The 16,926-nt window shown below is 43.3% G+C and overlaps 1 protein-coding gene across 8 annotated transcripts in view; it reads right to left on the minus strand.

Annotated features, from left to right (window-relative positions):
- The window catches only part of LOC138756979 (apolipoprotein L5-like), an 89,846-nt gene that overhangs the window by 60,713 nt on the left and 12,207 nt on the right, over nt 1–16,926 (minus strand). For 5 of the 8 annotated variants that reach the window (XM_069923512.1, XM_069923516.1, XM_069923515.1 and 2 more), the window contains exon 2: nt 10,642–10,722. The exons of 2 other annotated variants lie outside the window; for them this stretch is intronic. The gene's annotated coding sequence lies outside the window, so the exon portion shown is untranslated. Of the gene's footprint in view, nt 1–161; nt 227–10,641; nt 10,723–16,926 lie in introns of those variants that run through there. One more of the 8 variants, XM_069923511.1, reaches the window with a different exon arrangement.

Below are 16,926 nucleotides of genomic sequence, written 5' to 3' on the forward strand. Positions count from 1 at the left end.
TGACTCCACATGACCGTATCTTTTCTTTCACAAGGAAATCCACAACGGGCACAGTCCTGCCCAAATGGATGATGATACCGAGACCTGTTCTCCTCCAGAAGCACTGCAGACCCTACAAAGCGGACCCACTGGTGGATCAAGTGGAGTTGAGGCATACGAACCCTCAGTACGCCTTTGTCACATTCCCAGATGGAAGAGAAGACTCGGTGGCCACCAGGGATCTCGTGCCGGCCGGATGTGTGAACAACGCGGAGGAAACACAGATGTCTACGGATCAACAAGGAGCGCAGCAGCAGTTACCAGAACAGTCATCCATCGAGTCACCCCAGAGGACTAGACCACCCACCCCGGAAATCAGGACCCTGGGTACGCCCGCCCCACAAAATATCACCCTAGACGATGGCAGGACCTAATCCCATACAAGAGGATCCCCAGCCCACATGGCCACATGGGCATCTAGTACTTCCCACTCCCACACCTCCACCAAGGAAGGCCGAAAGGTAGACTGCACTCCCCACCCCTATACCACTACTGAGGAGGTCCAGAAGGCAATGGAAGCCTCGAAAATTTTGGACTTTTGAACTTACAAACAAGGGAAGGAGGGGAAATAATTTTTTAAGGGTGGTGAATGTGGTGGATATGTAATTACACCACTAGGTCACCAGGGGTCACCCCAGTGACCTTGTCTATAAAGCAGTCCAGAGCTACAGCAGAGAGACAAGACCTCTTAGTGGACATATTAGTTTATTAAAGCTGTCTTATACTCGCACTGCTGGTGTGGTTATTGTCAGTACACTGCCCTCTCCCCATCACTTCTCAGTTTCTTTCTCCTCTTCCCCCATGCTTGTTTCCACCTCTTACCTGTTGGCCTTTGCTCCTCCCTTTCCCCTTCCTCCCTTCTCCCCCCCCCCACCCTTTTTATTCCCCCACCCTTTTTATTCAAGCATCTTCCTGACTTTCGGCCCTCCTGAGGAAGGGTTCGGGCCCAAACATCCACTTCCTTTAACTTCCTCAGGATATCCACCTGTCCTGCTGAGTTTCCCCAGCACTCTCGAGACCGGATAGGGAGTTAGACAGTGGTTCTCAACCTTTTTTTTCCCCCACCCACATCCTACCTTTAAGCAATCCCTTACTAATCACAGAGCACCTATGGCATAGGGAATACTTAAAGTGGGATGTGAGTGGAAAGAAAAAGGTTGAGAACCATTGAGTTAGAGAATCAACCTACAGCTGAATTACAAATGTAGCTCAACTTGCACCACTGACTGGGGAAAGTGTGGAATCAGTGATAATGTGATGGTTCAGAGTGAGAATAATGGCCCTCTCCTCATCCACTACTCTCTTTTTATGCTAAACACTCCACTTCCCATTAAAGGAGCTGACAGTTTGTGTTTTTTTAAAAATCCTGAAACCATGGGTTTGAGCCTGTGCTGGACAATGTATCTCAAGTAGTGGCAGACTCTAGGGAAGCAGCGGACCAGCGCAGGGCACCAGAAATGGGAAGGACAACTCCCTTTACCCACCCACCCCGGCCTTGAGAAGAAGCATAGGAGACGACCCTACTGGGAAGGGGACCACAGCAGCAGACCAGCGAGGCACTCAGCTGCTGACAGCTTCAATAAACAGCCTGCATGCAGGCTGTTGTCTCAATTCTTGGCTTGGCTTCGCGGACGAAGATTTATGGAGGGGTAAAGTCCACGTCAGCTGCAGGCTCGTTTGTGGCTGACAATTTTCCCCACTCTGCAGCGGTTGCAAGGGAAAATTGGTTGGTTGGGGTTGGGTGTTGGGTTTGAGTTGTCTACTTACAGTTGAAAGACCCACAGTCTGTCGGCAGCTTGTGGTCGAGGGACCCACAGAGTCTGAGGGCAGCTGGAGACTGACTCATGGGAACCAGGTATTGCAACTGAGGGCAAGAAGGGCTCCCAAAAAAGCCCTCAGGCACTGAAGTGTATCTCGAGCTGAAGTGTATCTCGAGCGCTGGTTGTTGAAGGTCTGAATAGGGGTCTTTGAGGTGGCAGAGGCTGTGGGAGCACTAAAGGTGAATTCATGGACACTCAGTGTCTCTGTAGGGACTGATGTGTATCATGTATATTACATTTTTAATGTATTATTACATGACAATAAAAGAACAACAAGTCTCGAGTGAGGGTTTCAATCCAAAACATCAACGGTCCATGTCTCTCATGGATCATCCCTATACTTCTGAGACTGTCCAGCTTCCCTGAAAATAATGGCTTTGGGATTACCACAGTGCAGGACAAAAATTAGGAAAGAAATCTGTGCAGGTGGACTGGTGTTACAATCAAAGGTTATATCAAGCAAACAACAGTCAGGACTTAAAGAATTAAAACATCCTTTGTCTCCAATATATATAGTGTACATCATTTGAAGGGAAAATAACAAATGAAAAGAAGGGCTCAGCCAAGATAGGATATCAAGAAAGAAAATTTATTTAATATTAGATCAAAAAGAAAGGCTTAGATTATGAGCAAAACAAAATTTCTAATCCCAAGTGTTTGAAAATTTAAGAAAAACAGGACTGAGGCCATGAATGAGGAACAAGGATAAAGAGCACAGGAGTTGCATGAAGAATATGTAAGTGATTGCAAATGCTTCTAAGGATGTCTAAAAATGAATTGATTGGGTCCCTTATAAACAGGAAAATATGGGAAGTCTGAAGATGCCGGGCTCCAGTGAAACATGCAAATTTAGGCCTGAGCCCTTTGTCAGTCATTCTGACAGTCAGAATTTTTTCTTCCTAAATAAAAATGTCACATACATCGACAGGGCATGGCTCCACTTCAATTTTTTGTTAAACCCACTCCCCTTCTATTACCTCATCTCCTCTCTAGCTCCTTCTCTCTCTCTTCCCTTCCCCCTTCCTTTTCCCTCTCTCTCTCTCTCTTCCCTTCCGCCTTCCTTTTCCCCACTCTCTCTCTTCCCCTCCCTTTTCCCTCTCTTTCACTCTTACCTTCCCCCTGCCTTTTCCCTCCATCTCCCCTTTTTTATCTCTTTTCCCTTTTCCTTCTCTCACTCTTCCCTTCCCCCCCCCCTCCACTCTCTCTCTCTCTCTCCCTCTCTTCCTTTTCCCTCTGTCTCATTTCACAGAGCCAAAATCAATTCCCACCTTCCCTCTTATGGTGTCCAATTAACACCCTTTGGCTGTTGGTCTGGACTCCTCCCCTTCCATTCTTCTCCCTTTATCTCTAGTCTTTAATTAAAATGCCTACCTGCTTTTTGCTTATCCAGTCAAACCCCTGTAATCTGGAATTCAACCCATTGGCAACCTCAAGCAACCAGCAGAAATCAAGGTAAATAAATAAACAAAAACAATTGAAAGAAATTGCAATAAATAATAAATTAAAGTTTAAAATTTTAAATGTAAGTTTTCCTCTGAAGCACCTTTGGTGAAGATGGGACCAAGTATTCAGCCATTGTCATCCTTTGCTCAGAGCAGCTGTTTGGATAAAGTTTGAATAAAGTTGTGTTTGAATAAAATGGCATTACCCAGGATGAAGAGCCGATTGATGCCGTTCACTAATACTTGCTTAGTAAGAGCCACCCCAGTCAGATGCTTTATCTGTAAATTTATGGGGGGAGGGGTTGTATTTATGATGACGTAGCAGTTAGCGCAACAGAGCCAGCGTCCGGGATTCAAATTTAAATTTAAATGTTGTAAGTTATGGGAATGACCTGATTAAAGTGAACTTTAATTTAATGGCCACATACTGATTACATTTTGCACTGCATGTTCTCTTTTAAATTGAATATTCTTAATGCTAGTGTATGAGCTAGGCATTGTAATAGTGAATCTCAAGCAACCAGAAAACCGGAGTTTTATTGTACCTTGAAGAAGGGCTCAGGCCTGAAACGCCGGTAATATATTTTTGCCTCCTGTGGACGCTGAGTTCTCCCAGCATTTCTGTTTGTTTTTTACTACAATCTCAGTGTGTGCAGACTTTCAAGTTTCACTCGGGCTTCAAAGGAGATGTGCGGTCGGTGTAAGTTGTTTTACATAGAGATTGGTAGATGTCCAGAACAGGTTGACAGCAGATGCAGTAGTAGTGTTTTAAGACGCTTCTTGGTGGGAACATGAATCTGCAGGGAACTGGGCATCATTTTTGGCATAGACATGTTGCCCACAGGGCCTGTTCCTGAGCCGTACTGTCCTCTGTTTTAGGACCTAAGCCAATACATGGTAGTAACCTGCATCCAAAGGCTCTGCAGATACCAGTTACACTGGTTGATACTGTGGTGATAGACCACTAGCCGACTGCAGGGGGCGACCACTGTAATTTCAGGCAGAGCACTGGAGGACAGACAGCACCCAGCCGGCTGTCAATCAGTCGACCTGAATGGACCAAACCCCACCCTGCCGGTTGCCAATCATCCTCCCGGGATATAAGCCCAATTCGGCCCCTCTTGAGGTCTGTCACTCAGGAACAGGGTTCAGCTACCCACAGCAGAGACTTGAGCTGAATAAAGCCTGTGGTTCAGCTTTTGATGCAAGACAGTGCATCACAGATTCCTATCAAATGCATGTGGACGCTCGAATAATTCTTAGAGATTGAAAGTTGGCAAATGCAATTTACGAAGGAGAGGGAGAAAACTGGGGCAGATGCCTTGAAGCAGATGGTTCGACAGTAGTGGCAAGAAAAGTGCTAAAATCTATTATTGATGAAGGAATAAAAGATTGCTTTGAAAAAAGTAATAGGATTGCGCAGAGTCAACATGGAAATGAAAAAGGAAAAGTTTCATCGGTTAGAGTTGTGAGGTGATAACTATCAGAATGGATAGAGCACATCACATGACCATAGTATGCAGTGCTCTCCATAATATTGAGGACAAAGACACTTCTTTCGTTTATTTGTCCCTGTGCCCTACAGTTTTAAATTAGTAATCAAACAATTCACATGTAATTAAAGTACACATGCCAGATTTTATTCAAGGTTATCAGTATACATTTTGATTTGACCATGTAGAAATTACAGCACTTTTTATACATAGTCTCCTCACTTCAGGGTACCGTAATGTTTGGGACATTTGGCTTCACAGGTATTTGTGAGTCCTCAGTTATGTTCAATTGCTTAATTAGTTCAGGCACAAAAGAACTGGACTTGCTTCTGAGCTTTTGATCACCTTTGGGGTCTGTAGAAGCCATTTTTCAACATGGGAACCAGAGTTGTGCTAATGAAAGTCAAAGAAGCCATTATGAGGCTGAAAAACGAGAATAAAACAATAAGAGACATCACCCAAACCTGAGGATTACCAAAGTCACCAGTATGGAACATCATTAAGAAGAAAGAGGGTACTGGTGAGTTCAGTCATCGCAAAGGGACTGATGTCCAAAGAAGACCTCCACTGCTGAAGCAGAAGAATTCTCATCGTAATGAAGAAAAGTCCCCAAACAAACATCCAACAGATCAGAAATACTCTTCAGGAGGCAGGTATGGATATATCAATGACTACTGTCCACAGAAGATTTCATGAAATGAGGCAATTACAGGTATGTATAAAACGTTTTGTAATTTCTACATAGTCAAACCAAAATGTGTGCTAATAACCTTGAATAAAATCTGGAATGTACACTTTCATCATATGTAAATTATTTGATTAAAAATTTAAAACTGTGGAGCACAGGGCAAATAAAGGGGGGGAAAAGTGTCTTTGTCCCAAACATTATGGGGGGCACTGTATTTCTAATTTTGCTAAACTACCAAGACACTGCACAAAGTTAAAGGGCATGGTAGTGAGGCAATATCTTGGTGTGGATTGGGGATTGGTTAATGGAGAGGAAACAACAGGTATAAATAGGCCAATTTCAGGTTGAAACACTCTGCCCTGTGTAGAACACAGGTAATAGATCATTACAGCCCTTCAGCTTACAATGTTGTGCTGACCTATGTAAAACTATTCCACAACAATCTAATTTTTCTCTACTCACACCCATAACCCTCTATTTTTCTCATATCCAGGTGCCTATCTCAACATTCAAAGTTCAAATTTATTGTTAGAGTACATACGTGACATCAAATACGTCCCTAAGAATCTTTTTCCTGCGGCCAGGCAAATTTCTATTTATTAGTAATGTTACGAGCCCAGAGGACTCCAAAACCCAGCAGCAATAGATATTCACCAAGTCAAATGGTTAGTTAAACAAAAGTTGCTTTTAATGATCTTTAAACATGAAAATAGAATCACACTTTAACTTAACTAACCTAACTTAACCCCCTTCTAATTCTAAGTGCACATGTGTGTAATGTGTGTGTAAGTTCAGAAAAGTTCTTTGGTTCACTGTCTAATCTCACTTCTCATTTCTCCAACTTCACTGGTTGTAGCCAATTCTTATATTGTGCACAGAATTTAACATTTATAAAGTTCACCAGGCTTTGGTGATTGAAAGGTAAATGGTTACCGCTCAGAAAGGTTCTTGTCGGTTTTCAGAGAGAGATTTGTTGTTCCAGGACATCCACAACTGATGAACTTCCAACAGCCACTTCAGTGTCTTGCTGACGAAACTTGCCCCTTCAGGGTTCTCCATATGATAACCTCTTTCTTTCTGGTCACCACTGAGTTCCTTTTTGTTTCCCTTATTTTAAGTGAAACATTAGAGAGCCAGTCTTCTCCTCTTGCATGAACCACAAGGGCTTTGACCAGGCTGTCTTCCAAATGGGGTTTTCCACAAGCTTCCCAGCTTGTCCTGTTCCAGTCCGAGCTGTCTTTGCTGGTTGTAGCACTATAGAATGATCTCTCTCTCTCTCTCTCTCTCTCCCTCTCTCTCTCTCTCTCTCTCTCCCTCTCTCTCCCTCTCTCTCCCTCTCTCTCCCCCTCTCCCCCTCTCCCCCCCCTCTCTCTCTCTCTCTCTCTCTCTCTCTCTCTCTCTCTCTCTCTCTCTCTCTCTCTCTCTCTCTCTCTCTCTCTCTCTCTCTCTTTCTCCCTCTCTTGGATAGAAAAAAATGTTTGACTCTCTCTGCTTGCAAAACCACATGATCCTTTTAAAACAGCAAGCTCTACTCCAGTCAAAAGATCTTTCATCTGTTGCCTTTTGTAAAGAACAATCATTAGTGAAGTCTCTTCAGCACTCTTCGAAGCTCTTGCAAAAGCTGTGGAGCCAATATGTCTAGCTTTAGCAGAGCTCAAGTATTTCATATAAGATCTGTTTTAAACTGTTTGTATGTAACCTACTCAAACAAACCTTTCCTAATTTATCTCCCAAAAAATATCTGTATACTCTGTCACAGTAACTGTACACTGTACTCAACAAGAAAGAAATGTGTACAAAAGAAAGACATGTAAATTAAAGACATTTAAACAGATTGATTATGCAAATACATTAATAAATAATCTACAAAGTAAGAATCCTTAAAAAAGTCTTTGATTGAGTCTATTGTTGAGGAGTCTGATGGTGGAGCGGTAGCAGCTGTTCCAGAACATGATGGTGCTAGTCTTGTGGCACCTACACCTCTTTCCTGATGGCAGCAGTGAGAACAGAGTGTGTGCTGTGGATCCTTAATGATTGCTGTTGCTCTCTGACACCAGTGCTCCCTGTTGATGCTCTCAATGGTGGGGAGGGTTTTGCCTGTGATGTACTAGGCTTTGTCCATGACCTTTGGCAGGGCTTTCTACTCAAAGGTATTGGTGGCCCCCATATCAATTTTTTGAATCTTCCTATTGTACCAGCCTCCATCACCACCCACCCCCCACCTCCGGCAATGCTTTTCACCACCTACAACCTCTGAGTTTAAAAAAATTACCTTTTCATCTGCCCTAAACTTTCCACCACTCATCCTAAAGCACTTTGCTCCGGTACTTGCTTTTGTCGTTCCAGGTAAAAAATGCTGGCAAGCCTCTCTTAATCTTAAAATCTTCTTTTACCTCTCAATCTATGTCACTCCACAGAGAAAAACCCCAGCTCTGTTAATCTTCATTCATAAGATACGTTCTCCAATCCAGGCATCATCCTGGTAAATTGCCTTTGCAGCTTCTCCAAAGCATCTGCAGCCTTCATGTAATGATATGACCAGACTGAACTTCAGAGGTTAAAATAAAATATGAACATCTGCAGACAGTGTGGTTGAAGTAAAAACACGTTGCTGGAGAAACTCAGCAGGTTAAACAATGGACTTTATAAGGTAAAGATAAAGTTTACATAACCAATGTTTCAGCCCTTCATCAAGGTATGAAAAACTCCAGGCCGGCACCCGAACAGAACAGTGGGAGGGAAGGGGCAGCGGGAGGAGCACAGCCTCTCAGGCAGGAAGTAATAAATAGATAAGGGAGGGAGGGCACACTAGTAAACATGAGGAGGGATGGCTCTGTGAATGGAGAGGGAAGGAGTTGGAGATGGAGGAAAGAAGACTGTTACAAGTCCAGAGGATTCCAAAACCCAGCAGCAATAGAAATTCTCCAAGACAAATGGTTACTTAAACAAAAGTTGCTTTTAATTTTCTTTAAACAGGATCAACTTGAACTTCTTACTATTAACTTAACTTCACTTAATGCCCTTCTAATTCTAAGAGCACATGTATGTAATGTGCATATGTTCAGGAAAGTTCTTTGATTCACGGACCAATCTCACTTCTCACTCCTCCAAGTTCACTAGTATCAGGCAATTCTTATACTGTGCACAGAATTTAACATTTATGAATTTTCACCAGGCTCTGATGCTTACAGATAAATGGTTACTGCTCAGGAAGGTTCTTGTTGATTTCAGAGAGAGATTTGTTGTTTGTTGGACACACACAAACTGATTTCCTCCGATCAGCCACTTCAGTGTCTTGCCCAAGAAACTTGCTCCATCATGGGTTTTCCAAATGATAACCTCTTATTTGAGGTCAGCACAGAGTCCTCTTGTTTCCCTTATTTTGGGAGAAACACTCTAGCCAGCCCTTTCGTCTTGTAAGGAGCACAAGTGTTTTGAATAGGCTGAACTCACAACCTGTCTTCCAAATGGGGTTTCCACAAGCCTGCCAGCCTGCCACGATGCAGCTTCCAAAAGCCACTGCCGAACTGGCCCCCCCCCCCCCCCTCTCTCTCTCTCTCTCTCTCTCTCTCTCTTACCACATTTACCACATGACCCCTCTTGGAACAGCAACCTGCAACCAGACAGATTGTCGGCACCAGAATCAGTTTCTGCCTGGGCATCTGTTACTTTCAAAACAATTGTCTATTTACTCCACTCCAATTAACAGCTACGTGTGAAGTCTCCATAGGCATTCTTCAAAGTTTCTGTAAAGTCATCGTGGACATGAAGCCTTTCAGCAAAGCTCTTGCATTTTAAATTAGATCTCGTTTGTGAATTGTTACTGTCTGTTTGTGGTGACCAAAAGTAAACCTCCACAATCTATCTCTTTTAAAAACATATTTATATATAGTATAATATATAATATAACTTATAACAAGGACAAAGAGAAAGGGAAGGGAGGAAAACTAAAGAGTGATCTGGCAGAAAAAGGAGAAGTTGATGTTAATGCCACGCATCCAGAAAATCAAGTGTTGCTTCCTTCAATTTGCAGGTGATATCAATGGCACAGTCCGTTGGCATGGGAGTACAATGTAGAATTAAAGAGGTTGGCCACTGGGAATTCCCTGTCACTGATACGGACAGAGTGAAAGTGCTCAATGAAGTGTTCTCTTAGTCCGCGCCCAGTCTCTCCTATGTCGAGAAGGCCGCAGAGGTTGATGCTCGTGTCCCAGCTGTTTACAATAAATGGTGTGGATGTTCAGGTCACGTTTATTATTTCAAAATTTGTTGACTGCAAAAAAAAAACCTGTGTGGCAGTACAGGAAAAATGCAGAAAAGTTTCAGGGAGATAAGGAGGCAGGCAAACTAAATAAAGCAAGACATGCTAAGCCTGGAAAAAAAATGCAAAGCCATCAACTTCGGCAGGAAAAGAGGAGTTGAGCGTGTTTTGAAATAAATGTTGACATTCGGTGGTTTCAATGCATGCAGGTGATTAAGAAGGGAAATGTTTAGTTGGTCTTTTCGGAAGGAACTTTTGAGCCAAGAGTGAAGTGGCCTTATTGACAGTGGCATGGTGAGCGTAGCTGTTAGTGCAACGCTGTTACAATGTCAGTGACCAGAGTTCGAATCCGGCGCTGTCTGCAAGGAGTTTGTACATTCACCCTGTGTCTGCATGTGTTTCCTCCTGTTTCCCCTCACCCTTCAAAACGTACCAGAGGTTGTAGATCAGTTGGGTGTAATTGGGTGGCACGGGCTCATGGGCCGAAAGGGCTTGTTATCGTTCTGTATCTCTAATTTTTTTTAAATTTAAAATTATGTAACATCGGGACTATTCCTGCTGTGTTCATTCTGGTGATCTGGAATTTCCTCATCTTGGATGGACTTTACACAGGTCGTTTCCACCAACTATGTATCCAAAAAATATCCAAGAATGCCTCACTCGTCAGGAAGGCGTAACAGTGACTGCACTTTCTGAGAAGACAGACATGGGCAAGGATACCGGCCATTATTACGTCAACCTTCTGTAGGAGCTCTGGCCGGCTGCATCACAGTGTGGTACGGTTGCTGCAGAGAAATGGATGGGAGGCCAATCCATGGGACCACAAGAGTAGCAGAGAGAGCATCACTGGATTCTCCTTCCCCCCCCCCACCCCCCACCCCCCATCATCGTGACCTACCAGGATTGTTGTCTGAAGAGGGCGCGGAAAATCTTTGAGGACCCCTTCCGCCCTGCACACAGTATTTTCCAGCTGCTCCCACTGGGGAAGAGACAAAGGAGGATCAGAGCCAGCACTGCCAGGCTGTGAAACAGCTTTTTCCCACGGGCAGGGAGAATGAGGAACGCCCAGAGGAACTGCTCACACTAACAAAACAAAACTATGTGTTTATTTATTTATTTTATAGATAAAATACTTGTCCTACCCCAGGACAGATCCTCTGAGATTTTGACATCCAGGAATTTGAAGTTCTAATACTCTCCATTTCTGACCCCTTGATGAGGACTGGATCGTTTTCTTCTGATTTCCTCCTGAAGCCCACAATCAGCTCCTTGGTTTTGCTAGCAAGGCTGTTGGTGTAACTCCACTCGACGAGCTGATCTATCTCTCTCCTGTACACTTCCTCACTGCCATCTGTGATTCTGTTGATGACTGCGGTGTAATGGGCAAATTTACAGATGGCTTTGAAATTGTGCCTTGCCACAGTCATGCATGTAGGGCGAGTAGATCAGTGGGCTAAGCATGCATCCTTGAGGTGCACCTGTGTGGATCGTGAATGAGGATGAGACGTTGTTTGCAATTCGTACTGATGGTGGAAGATAGAATTAGAATTTATCATCCTTAACAGGTCACAAAATCTGTTGTTTTGTGGCACCATGTCAGAGTGCAAACATTTCTACAAAATAATTTTCTTTAAAAGTGCAAGAAAAAGTCAAAGTGAGGCAGTATCTGTGGTTCATGGTTCATTCAGGAATCAGATGCCAGACAGGAAAAACGTTGTCCTTGTGCCACTGAGTGCTTGTCTTCAGGCTCCTTTACCTTTTTATCCTGATAATAGCAGAGAGAAGAGGGCAAGGCCTGGATGGTGGAGATCCTTGAGGAGAGAGGCTGCTTTCTTTAGACACCGCCTCTTATAGATGCCTTCGATGGAGTGAAGACTGGTGCCCTTTGTAATAATAGAGTGCTAGTTATAATCCTGACCACTAGAGGTAGTCAGACATGAGTTATTGCAGCAAAGAATAGATTCAAAATGGATGTCTCCATGAGGTCATGAATACTTTAGCTCTTAAAGTATAATTTTTATGAAAGAACCCAAGTTCCTTTATTATAATAAAAGAAACATCACATGGTACCAGGAGTGGAAGAAACACCAGTAGTGTACAGAGTGAGAATCAGTCAATAACAGTGGAAAACATGGAGAGTGTAAAGGACAAGATGCTGTAAATTGAACTGGAAATGTCGACCATGAGTGGAGGTTGTTCTAACAACAATTTATGTTGTACCTCTAAGCTAACAGTTAAGAGTGAGTAGAGTCGAACTGGATTAGTAGGATTGAATCAATGCAAACAAATGAAACAAATATTCCTTTCAAGCTGGTCACAAAGGCAAAGATCAATTTGATCTATGAACACGACTTTGGGCCAATGAAGTTAAAACCATACATCCATGCAAATCCTGTGCAGCTCAAACCATACAATGGACAGACACGAAAGGTACATGTAAACTCAAGGTGAAAGTTAAAGATAAAGAGCACCAGCTCAGGTTTGCGGTAGTCCCAGATAGACATGAATCATTGCTTGGTGCAAAGCATGTGAAAACTTAAGCCGAGTCAAGAGGGTATTCCACATTAACAGCGCCAATGCACAAAACAACATAGAGGAAATACTGGATCAATTTCCAGACATCTTGAAGGGATTTGGAATTCTACCGTTCACCTATAAGATACAATTGAAAGAGGACGCACAACCAGTAGTTCATGTCTTGAGGAGGGATCGAGCACCACTAAAATTAAAGCTCAAGCATTAACTCAACTGAATAATGGTACTGGGGAACTGAAAAGAAAGTGGAGTATCCCACAAAATGGTGAAATTAATGGTGACCTACACATGTGCATGGACCCAAAAAACTTGAATGACAATGTAAAGAGCAAAGTCGGCATCAAAAAAGATATAATTGGGGGGGGGGGGAGGAGTGTATTAGGATAACCATGGAGGGGTCACAAACTGCCATTTGAGAACTCACTCAATGAGTGGGTGCCATATGTGCCATGATGGACCTCCTCTGACTGCTGCATGTTTACACTTCCCCCTCCCTCCATCTTTTCAGACAAATGTGCGAGATTCATTTTGGTGACACAACCTCAGATGGCATCACCCATGCGGTCTGCAAACCATTGGTGATGCTAGTGCTGTGGGTGGGTGGGGGTAGCACAATAACTAATTTCACCCCCCCCCCGCCCCACCACCCCATGACGTTGACCCGAGTAAAGAGAAAACATTATCAGATTCCAACCAGGGATGAAATTACAAGTGAAATGGCCGGTGCAAAGTTTTTCACTAAATTGGATGTAGCCCGGGGTATCTGGCAAATAAAACTGCACAAAGATAGCGCAAAGCGCTGGACATTTAATACATTGTTGGGCTGATCCTGCTGCCTGAGAATGCCTTTTGGAATAAATTCCTCAGCTCCGGAAGTGTTCCACAGGACAATGGAGCACATCATAAACGGGGTATGGGTGTGCATGGATGACATGAAAACAACACAATCAGAGGCCTCGTCAAAATGCTACAACTCATCCAGAAGTATGGATTAAAGTTAAACAGAGAGAAATGTCAGTTTGGTGTGAAGGAAGTCACCTTTCTAGGAGATAAACTGTCAGAGGCAGATGTGGAGCCAGACGAGAGCAAGGTGAAAGCAATTCTGGAGATGCCCAGACCCACTGACAGGAAAGGCATATTGAGAGTGTTGGGTAAATTCATACCAAACCTGTCTTCCAAAACAATGTACCTAAGGAAGTTGTTAGAGGACAAATGAGAATTCAAGTGGACAGCCAATCACGAGGAAGAATGGGGATGACTGGAGACCATTCTAACTACAGAATCAGTGTTTTTGACATTCTTTGACACATCCAGAAAGATGAAAATATCCATGGACGCTTAAAAAAATTGAATAGGTGCAGTACTACTTCAGGCTGTGGGAGATTGGAGGCCTTAGCAGACGCATCAAGGACGATGACAACATCTGAATGTCGATATGCACAGATCGAGAAAGAGTGTCTAAGGCTGGTCTATGGACTTGAGAAATTCCACAGTTATGTGAATGGTCGACCAACATTCATGGCAAAGACAGACCACAAGCCATCAATAGCGATAATCAAGAAAAATCTCAGTGAAATGTTGCTGCGAATCCAAACACTGATGATGAAGCTACAACGTTATGACTTTGAATTGATGTACACACCAGGGAAACATTGTGTTAGCTGATGCATTATCCAGGGCAATGATGCAGAGTGAAGCAGACAATGAGAGTTCCACAGTGACAGATGTAAATCTCCATGTGAAGCTGATCGTTGAATCTCTTCCCGTATCTGGCATGAAATCCAAGCAGATCACAGCTGAAACAGAAAAGGACAAAGTTCTACAGACATTCATTAAGAATCTGATTGAACAATGGCCTAGACAACATCAGACAACATCAGAGCTAAGCTGAGTGTTGTCAATGGGCTTCTACTTGGACAGAGCAGAATTATCATTCCTTAATCACTGCAACAAGAGATGATGAAAAGGGTGTATTAGGGGCATCTTGGAATAGAAAAATGCAAGAGGAGGGCCTTAACTGTAGTTTATTAGCCAGGAATAAATGCTGACATTGACTGTCTTAGTGTATCATGTTGTTAGATTAAACATCTCAAGGAAAGGGGATAATCCTGGCCACTAGAGGGAGTCAAAGATGAGTTGGTGCAATGAGAAGTAGTTTCAAATTGGATGCTTCCAGGAGATCATGAGCACTGTAGCTCATAAAGTATAGTTATTATTTAAAAAAACAAGTTTCTTTATGACAATAAAAGAAACCACACCCATGATGTCAAGGTCAAGTTAACAACTTTCTGGAGATTTTTCCTGTCCTGAACATTGGCACTTCTGTAATAGATACTGATGCAACCAGCCAGAATACTCCCCATGGTATACCTATAGAAGTTTCAAAAGTCTTTGGTGACATACGGAATCTCTTCAAACTCCTCATGAAGCATAGCTACAGGTGAGCCTTCTTCATGATTGCATCAACATGAAGGCTCAGTCAAGAACATAAGAAATAAGAGCAGGAGTCGGTCATCTGGCCCATCGATCCTGTTCCGCCATTCAAAGAGAATATGGCTGATCTGATCATTGACTCAAATCCACCTACCTGCCTTTTCCCCATATCCCTTAATTCTTTTTTTATGTAAAAATCTAACTGAACCTTAAATATGTTTAATGAAGTCATATCAACTGCTTCCCTGGGTGGAGAATTCCACAGATTCACTACTCTCTTGGAAAAACAGTTTTTCCTCATCCACGTCTTAAATCTATTCCAAAGAATCTTTGAGGCTGCGTCCCCTAGTTCTGGTTTCACCTACCAGTGAAAACAATTTTTTCTGACTCCATTTTATCTATATCTTTCAGAATTTTATATGTTTCTTTAAGATCTCCTCTCATTCTTCTGAATTCAAATGAGTATAATCCCAGATGATTTAGTCTCTTCTTGTAGGTCAACTCCATCATCTCTGGGATAAATCTGGTGAATTTCCTCTGGACTGCCTCCAAGGCCAGTATATCCTTCCTCAAGTAGGGAGACCAGAACTGCGCACAGTTCCAGGTGCAGCCTCACCAGTACCTTGTACAGTTGCAACATGACCTCCCTGCTCTTGAATTCAATTCCTCTCACGATAAAGGCCAACATTCCATTTGCATTCTTAATAACCTGTTGTACCTGCAACATAAGAAATAAAGACTACAATGGCTGCCTATCTCGTTGTCGATCCTTGCATCCGATGAAATGGTGCAGCCGAGATAGGTAAACTGGTTGACCGTTTTGAGTTTTGTGTGCCCGATGGAGATGTGGGGGGGCTGGTAGTCATGGTGGGGAGCTGGCTGATGGAGGACCTCAGTTTTCTTCAGGCTGACTTCCAGGCCAAACATTTTGGCAGTTTCCGCAAAACAGGACGCCAAGCGCTGAAGAGCTGGCTCTGAATGGGCAACTAAAGCGGCATCGTCTGCAAAGAGTAGTTCACGGACAAGTTGCTCTTGTGTCTTGGTGTGAGCTTGCAGGCGCCTCAGATTGAAGAGACTGCCATCCGTGCGGTACCGGATGTAAACAGCGTCTTCATTGTTGAGGTCTTTCATGGCTTGGTTCAGCATCATGCTGAAGAAGATTGAAAAGAAGGTGTCAGCCACAAACGAGCCTGCAGCTGACGTGGACAGTTACCCCTCCATAAATCTTCGTCCGCGAAGCCAAGCCAAAGAAGAAAGAAGAAGGACAATGGCTGCTAATACAAAGAAATCAAAAACATAGATTTGGAAGAAACTTCCTTTTAATAGAGGCCTACTTACCAAGTGGAATCCACGGAATCGATTGGACAGCCACCTAAGCAGCAACGCACTCCAGCTCGCTTAAGTATTACCCCTGGCGTCCTCGCAAGATGGTGCCAGGCTTCCAATTTTTTCTTCTTATCTTGATCAGTGAGCCCATGATGTCGGGCCTGTAGAGTTGCTGGAGTGTACAGTGTCAGGCCTGATGCGCAACACTGCTGTGGGTCCCGGTGGCGCAGAGGCCCGAGGCAGTGTGTCGCAAGATGTGAATGTGCAGGCCCCGGTGCTGCTGGGCATGCGCGGTGCGTCCCGAATCCGTGATCTTTTGGACAGGGTCTGGGCTGTCAGTGATGTCGGCCGGCAACAGCCTGAACGCGTCGGGTCTGGGTCTGTAGGCATGCAGACCAGAAGAAAGGTGATGAAATTGATGGCAGAATCAAAGGAACAACAAGGAAAAACTTCTTTTCAAATTGAAGAAATGGAAGAAGAATCATTGACTGAAGTGAAAGAAGGTCGGCCTCAAGGAGAGACTCGTGACACTACATTTGATGCTATTTTTACAATTTTGAAATTTATAGTTCATCAAATGGGTGATATGTCAACACAAATGTCCACTCAGATTGATCATGGATTTATGAATATGAGTGAAAAAATGAATAATATTTGTGAAGAAATTTCTTATGTTAAGAAAGATATTTCTGTCGTTAAAGCTGATAAAGATTATAGATGCTTGAATATGGGGGATACAGTTCAAGACAATTTTAAGAAAATGGAAGGCGCATTTCAAGTTTCTAAAGAACAAGTGGATCGTAATAAAGAAAAAATATAAAAAGTGGAAAATTCTTTTGTTGGATGGGAAATCCAGAAGAAGGACTTATTGAAGAAGATAGATTCTTTG

Source organism: Narcine bancroftii, chromosome 3 (assembly GCF_036971445.1).
Source record: "Narcine bancroftii isolate sNarBan1 chromosome 3, sNarBan1.hap1, whole genome shotgun sequence".
Taxonomy (NCBI): domain Eukaryota; kingdom Metazoa; phylum Chordata; class Chondrichthyes; order Torpediniformes; family Narcinidae; genus Narcine; species Narcine bancroftii.